General features: G+C 44.7%; 1 pseudogene; it reads right to left on the bottom strand.

Moving 5' to 3' along the window:
- Positions 1–2,709: 2,709 nt before the first annotated feature.
- LOC147829811 (uncharacterized protein C2orf78-like) lies at positions 2,710–5,984 on the bottom strand (annotated as a pseudogene).
- Between the last annotated feature and the right edge of the window lie 1,406 nt (positions 5,985–7,390).

The following is a 7,390-nucleotide window of genomic DNA, read 5'->3' as shown; positions in this document are numbered from 1 at the left end:
ATCTGTAGCTGTACTTTTCAAACTGAAGCTATTTTTCTCCATCCTTAAAAATTATCCATAAACTATAGATTATGCATTTATTTTGTTTTATTTTTATTAGTAGATATTTGCAGTACATAATGTTTCCATTCCTTGTGTGGAGTTGGTATGTATACATAACATGTCTTAATTCCTTTTCTCATTCCATTTCCTCCTCTCCCTGCATCTCTTGTTTCCCTTCCCATTAGTGTGTTGATGATTTGACAACTGGACTCTGCCCATGAGGACCAGTCATCAGAGAGTTAGGAGAAAGCTGGCTACAAATGTTCTCTCCTGCAGACTTTGGTCACAGTTCTTTCATCCATAATTCACCTCCTCTGGCTTCTTGATCAATGCCAATACCCTGCCATCTGGCTCTTCCACGTGATAAGCATCAAAGATGCTTTGTGTTTTCTTAGGTAAGTGAATCCAGTGTGGCAGTTACTGTAGCCTCCTCACCAGGCTACATACAGCAAGCACAGAATTGAGGGTCTTTCATGTTCTTGGTCTGCTGTTTCTGGCTAAAAGGTCAGGCAAAGTGGAGAGGAGTATAGTTAGAAAAGGAAGATAACCAATAAGACAAATAAAGGTACTGGACAATAGATACTCATGGGGTTTTCTGATTTTCTGTAAGACATCAGTACACTCCAGGCTTACTTTTTATCTACCAACAAATAATTCAATATTTTTTAGGTAGCTACATAGTACAGATAATGCCATGAATTCTATGCCCTGGAGAAAAAAAAAATCTGAATTTCTTTTTTGTTCTCCTTTTCTCCCATCGTATTTTGAAGAACTCCAACCTTGGAAGACAGATTACATGTTTTTCTCTTGACGGCCATTTATTTTGAAGCCTTGGGAACCAACTCACCTAATAGATTTCTGAAGGAAATTCAAGAATAGAATGTGAAAAGGGCCTTGTGGTGAGTTATACTGTCTGCCCCAGAGAAAACAAGTGGTGTCTGCAGCCATCCCGACTTGACGTGCATTGCCTTTGCTTTTGATCTTCTGGTTATCGCTCTTCCCACTACTTTCTCTTGTGACTGTGATAAACAGAGTCAGGATTGAGTTCCTAATGAGTGGAAAGTGATGGGCCTGGCTTTGGGTGAGGAAGTCTATAAGTAGAATCTTTTCTCTGGATGGTCAGCTTTCAGCGATGTCTCAACATCTCTCTCTGGAGGATGGGTCTAGATGTTGATGAAAAGGGTTCTAGAGATACAGCAAATACAACAGGCCCAATGGCAAGAAAATTCTGAAAATAGTAATGCAAATGCACATAGGGTTTTAACAATAAGGCAAGAGGTATTTCAAGTCAATGGGGAAGAGCATTCCATCAGTTGTGATACAAACTTGGGGCTATGAGTCCATAATTTCTCTTGAAGAGTGGACCAAGTGGTCAATTGATGTTTCTAAGAGATGGGGAAGAGGGTAGCTGGAAGTCTAGGGGGTGCACTTCAATTGAATACCCTTTGGTATCTGTCTTATTATTCTGTCATGTGAATCTATGACTTTACTAGTCTGAAATCTAGAATTCTAGTCCCAGGTCACCAATCACTAGCTCTTAATCTGAGCAAGTTCTTGATACCTTCTAATCTTGTCATCTGTGAACAGGATTGATAATTTAACCTGGTGCCACACAGCACAAAATAAGCTACTAAATGTTACTTAGTAGAGGAATACATTCAAATCTCCACCACTTAAAGGGTTAGTGGAGAAACAAATGTGTTTCTATCTATGCAATATGATAGAATGCAGTGCAGTTGTAAAGAATTCTCAGTTAGCTACATAGTTGAAGGTTGAAAATACTCTGCTGAGTGAAAGAAGCGACATAAAAAGTCATGTGTTGTATGATTCCATGTGTAGGCAAGGTGCAGATAGGCAAATGCAGACAGATTACTAGCTAGGACTGCTAACAGGTTACAAGGATTTCCCTTAGGGATGATGGAAATGCTATGAATCACATGCACTAGGCTGTACTTTTAAGTGGTGGATTTTATTACATGTATTTTATCTACAGAAGTCATTTTGAAAATATAAATTATTTTCCCCTTGTAAGGCTCCTCTGGTCTCATCTTCTGCTGGCTCTACTTCCTTTCTTTTCTGCCCACCCTCCCCCCAACCCACCAACTCATATCCTATCCTTCCCCAACCCACTTCTGCCCTTTTTCCCTGTCCCTATGGCACTGGAGAAGCACCTCCAGAAGGTTGTACTTGGGTCCTGCAGCTGCTGGAGGGCATCTCTGGGTGCAAACCAGACAGCCCACCTGCCCAAACATGTGTGGCTTACCCTGGAAATGGACAGTGCAAGCCGGATCTTCTTGTGTCCTCTGTCTGATGGCCACAGTCCCAGAGGGTAGCATGTGTCTAGTGTGGGGGAGGAGGACCTGGCAGGCACCTCAAACTTCATAGTCAGTCACCTTTACTGAGAAAGTTTGATCTTGCCCCCTCCCTGTGACCTCTGTACACTGTGCCTGAAGGCCAGGTTCGCTCACTATGGGCACTCTCCCACTCTATGAAGATGTCAGAGAGCCATGGGATCCAGACTGAAGCTTTGCTGCCTTCCATGTAATGGGATTCCAGCCCATTGCTGAACCACACCTGTAAAGGGGCTCAGTGATACTGGCCTCATGTGTTTGAAGTCAATTGAGGTCATGTACCCATGCTGCCCTGGTGCATGGGTGATGTGGAAGTGATGATTTCTATTGCAGGCTGTGTTCTGGGTGGGCCTTATGCTGCTGCACCTCATTTGGCTGGGCCTCAGGTATCAACTGGCCCCAGGATTGCTGTGAACCCTGGCCAATTCCCTTGTAGCTTCCCCAGTGTTTGGGAGTCACCTTTCCCAGTTGTAATCTTAGGTGACCCAAGCATGTTGGAGAAGTGTCCCAGATTGTATTTCCTATGCCTACTTGGTCTGTCAGGAGACAGGAGGCCTTTTTCATTGATAGATGGTTTACCATTCCTCTGGTCACCACAAACCCATCTGGTGCCATCTTTACCTTTTCCAAAATGTATTCCTTTCACCCTGGCACTAGACTTTGCATCTTCAGTCATTTTAATCCATTCCTGGTTCTTCTTCTAAGCCCATATCATCTCTCCTCTTTGACCTTCCTTGACTCAAATCTTAGTTTTCTCCTTCTTCATTTTTTTATCCTGTGTGCCCATGTTCTCCCACCCAACTTTAAGTTCCTTCTTTCTAATGCAGCCTTTGATCCCACTCTGTACACCACACACCATCTCAGAACTCAAAAACGGGCTCAATTCCTTATCTGTTGCTTCTCCTGCACTTCTCTCTTGAATGGTATGTGGTTATATTAATCTTAAACAGTATATCAGAATAAACATATTTCTATCCATCTCTCTGATATATCTATGTGAAAAGCCACATGGTACTCAACAAGCTGTGGACAGCCTTAGCAGCTCTCATCTTGTGTACCTATAGTATCAAACAACTCATTCTTTCACCCTCTGCCTGCAAATCTGCAGTTTCCCTGGAGAGTTGTGTTTGGCGGCCAGCTCCAGCTCTTGCTGAGGCTGCCTCTTTCTGGCTTTGAGTTCTGGCCTCTGTTCTTCTGTGCCAGGGCTTGATATTACTGGTTCAGGAATACTGAGTTCCCTCCTGGGAATTGGTTGTTAGTGGAAATCTTGGAGGAGAAATGGGCTTTGTGGCTTAGGGACCAGTGCTTGGTCACAGAAGTGGCAACTGGCTCCCACCAGAAAGAGGCAGAAGGTGATGTTTCATGAGGTCCAGGCCTAGAAGTGGCAGACTGAGGAAAGCCAAGCTGGTTTGAGGTGGTTGAGCTCAGTTGGCTGACATTGTCTGTGACTGGCTGAGCTGGTGTGACATGGGAGATGTGTTGGGAGCAGCTGGTTGGGATGACTGAGCTGTGCTCATAGCAGAAGGTCAGGCAGGGTAAGCTACAGTGGGCCAATGTGAGGCTTGGGGCTCTGGCCTTCCAGACCTGGGTCACGCTTGAGGCTTGTCTGGGCTGGGAAAAGGCAAAGGTATTAACTTGACCTTCCCAGGTGGTGGTAGCTGACACAGGGGTGGAGATAGAACCTTTTCTTTCAGCGCTGCCATGTGGTCTCAGAAAACTGATCTGAGCCCTATCGGGCCCCTTCCCTTCATAAGGATCCCCAGAAACCATTTGTTGTCAGTTTAGGCTTAGGGTCTTTGGTGCTGCTCAAGGTTCCCAGGGCCTGGGAGGAGAAGAGCCAGCTCTCTTGTCCATCTTCTTCCAAGTTGTGTGGAAAACCTGCACCAAATCCAGCATGTGCGTGCCTGGGCAGTTGTGAAGCTTTTAAAAGACCTCTTGGCCAGGTGCAGTTTGGTTTCTCTTGTGCTCTGTGCTGGGAATGGTTGGCTTCTCTTCTCCCTTGACTTTATGCCCCAACTGCTTCCTCTCGTAGGCTTTCCTGGAGTTTTTTCTCTGGTCCTCTTGGTCCTTGCTTGCTCACAGCCCTTAGTTTGCCTGGTCCTGCTGGATGCTGCTCTCAGAGGTTTGCTGTTGGAATGCTTGGCAGTGTTCATGGGAAGCCTGTCACTGCCCACTTCCCTGGAAACAAGCACTTCTCCCTCTGACAGACCCTCAGGGTCTCTCAGCTTAATTTTTAGCCTCAGGAGCTCCAGTGATTGGCCTAGAGGCTTTTTGCTTGTTCTTCCTCATTTAGTGGGAGAGACTGTTTGTGACACTTGATTTCTGCACCTGATTCACCTCAATGGATCCAGCATCTTTGGCTTCAAAGGCTGTGGGATGACTGGATTGGTCAAGAGCATTCAAAGAGTTGAAAAACTTGGGAAAGTGAATGTCTTCCATCAGGGCAGCAACATCTGCCCAATCTGGGTTGGACTCAATTCCCTTGTCAAGTGTCCCTGTATCCTTGAGAGTCAGGCAGTTCTTTCCCTAGTGGGCATCTTCAGACCAGGTGTCTCTTGGCTCAGAGGTTTAATGGAGGCCAGCAGCTTGTGAGGGGCAGAAACTGCTAAGGAGGAGTAGTGGCAGATCTTGCTCACCTGTTAGGATCTGGTGGGCATCCAGAGGCTTTGAAAGCTTTGTTTCTATCTCATCTCTGTTCTTCTTCTCTGATTGTTCCTGGCTTGGAGCCAATGCCAAGAGATGAGTAGAACTCTCTATAGGAGCTTTTGTTGAACTTTTCCCAGGATCAGGGGGATGGACTCCTCTCAAGTACCTGGTTACTTCTGCTACCATGGACCATGGGGGATTCTGGAGATTGTGGAAGACACTATATATAGCTCAGGGCTTGCAGTCTCAGAGATGTCTTCATCTCTGGAGACATTTCTGTCACAGTAAAGGAATCAAGGAAAAAGTCAGTTCCTGCTACAAGAGTTAGTCCCCCTGCACACCAGCCCAGTAGTCAGCAAATACAAAGAGCGGGGCCTCTGCCCCTCAATAGAAATACTGATGGTGCTAAAGGAGGGTCAGCTCACAAATGTCCTAACACTAGTCTCCACTTCAACTATCTACTATTCTGGGTCTCCTCAAGCTATCACAGAAATGAGTTTCCAAGGTAGGTACTGAGATCAAGAAGGGAAAGGAATCAGTTTAGAATTCTGAGGGAGGATCCAATCTGCAGCTGGGTAGTGGTGAGTCCATTGTATATGACACACAGCCGTAGGTTTGCAGGCAGGGGCCAAGTTTTCCAGACAGCACAGCCCTCATCACTCCCTGACTATACTAGTACACCTGGCTTTCTTGTTAGTGTGCAGGGTGCAGGCTGTGTCCCTGATTCAGAATGTGTGGTGATGTCCCCTGAGCCAGGCTGGCAGATAGTGATGGATACATTAGGATGATGGCATTGGGATGGACCATCATGGATGTGGAAGCACCTGTTGTGCTGTGGTCAGTGACAGTCAGCATGAAGGCCTCCAGTGAGGGAGACCTGTTTTCAAACCTTCCTGTGATATCCCATGGCCAAATAACTGGATAGAAGATAGCTGGAGCTGACATCTGACTGTGCCCAGTAATCCCCCAAAATCTAGTTGTGCTAGAATATTGGTAAAGATAGGCACTAGCTGGAACTGGCTGGGATGAGGTGGCAGAGACTGAGGGCTGGCACTGAGACTCGAGGAGTTGCAAGCACTTGCCATTAAGAAGTGGTTTTGCTCATCACAGGAAGTGAGAGCTGCAGAGAACTGTAGATATCAAAGCATGGTGGGCTTTGGACATTTTCTAGAAGAAGCAAGAGGGCCATGAAAACATGGGTGAGATTGACAAAGTTCACTATACTTGAGCACCAATATTATTTCTCCTGAGGTTTTTCACAATCAGGCAGCCTCTGATACCAATATTTGATGAGATTTCCGCAATGAAACAATTTCAAATGACCATTAAGTGTTGGATCAGTTTGGAATTCTTCTGATGAACTGCCTTTTCTCCTGCCTTGGACACCAAAGACACAAAGGGTCCCAAATGGGCTCCTTGGGCCAAAAGTGGCCTTCTCCCTACCCTGTGCTGCCCTTGAGCCTACACTCACCCTGCTTCACTACTGTGAGTCATGGAATTGAAGCCTTTCAGACCTAAGAGATGCTTAGAAAACTTGTAACATTATCAGTTTATGAGTGAGGAAATAGGATCAGATTGGTTGCATTGACTTGTCAAGTTCTGCTCTGGTTTAAGTATCAGTACCAGGTTACAAAACCAGACTCTCTTCCCCATATTTTGTGAACTGAACACAGGCCAGAACCCAGGAGGAATGGAACATTTCACCTAGGTGTTTTTATTACTCACTCAATAGAAGCTAGTGTGGCTCTTGCCAATGTCATCTTCAGTGTCTCATTTTGCTTGTGTAAAAGCCCTTGCTGTTTCCCAGGGGTCATTTATAACCCAAGGCAGTCAGTAACTTTAAAGGGTCATTCTTTCCCCTCGTCAAGCTTCTAATCCTAAATCAACATGATTACCTGAGGGTTAGCTTCTCAAGAAGTGCTTTGGGGAAGAGAAATGTTCTGTAATCTTTCTGACTCATGAGTTATTCATCTATAAAGTAGTCATCAAAATAAGCACAGTGACAGTTCATTCATGAATGAAAGGGACCTACCACATATAATCTGTATAGATGACAATAGATGAAGTTCTACAAAAGTAGAGAGAGCGAAATGAAAAACACAGAATTTCATAGAATGAAAAAGAACATAGGGATTTTAATGAAAATTGAAGAATAAGCATCAAAGCATTGTTCATTTACTAGTTTGTTTAGTAAACAAACATCATTTATGAATCTGTTTAGTAAGCGAGAAAAAGTAGTGAAATTAGAAAGAGAGGAAGTTCTGTTATAGATCCATCATTAGGAAAATGAACATGTTTACTTGATTGTATGGAAAATGATAAGCCAGAAACAGCCCACACTGATGGTGATA

This window comes from Heterocephalus glaber, unplaced genomic scaffold (assembly GCF_053883595.1).
Source record: "Heterocephalus glaber isolate CG9 unplaced genomic scaffold, H.glaber_assembly_v1.0 deba00000470, whole genome shotgun sequence".
Lineage (NCBI taxonomy): Eukaryota > Metazoa > Chordata > Mammalia > Rodentia > Bathyergidae > Heterocephalus > Heterocephalus glaber.
Note: the sequence above shows the minus strand (reverse complement) of the source record. Positions and strands in the feature narration are given on the sequence as shown.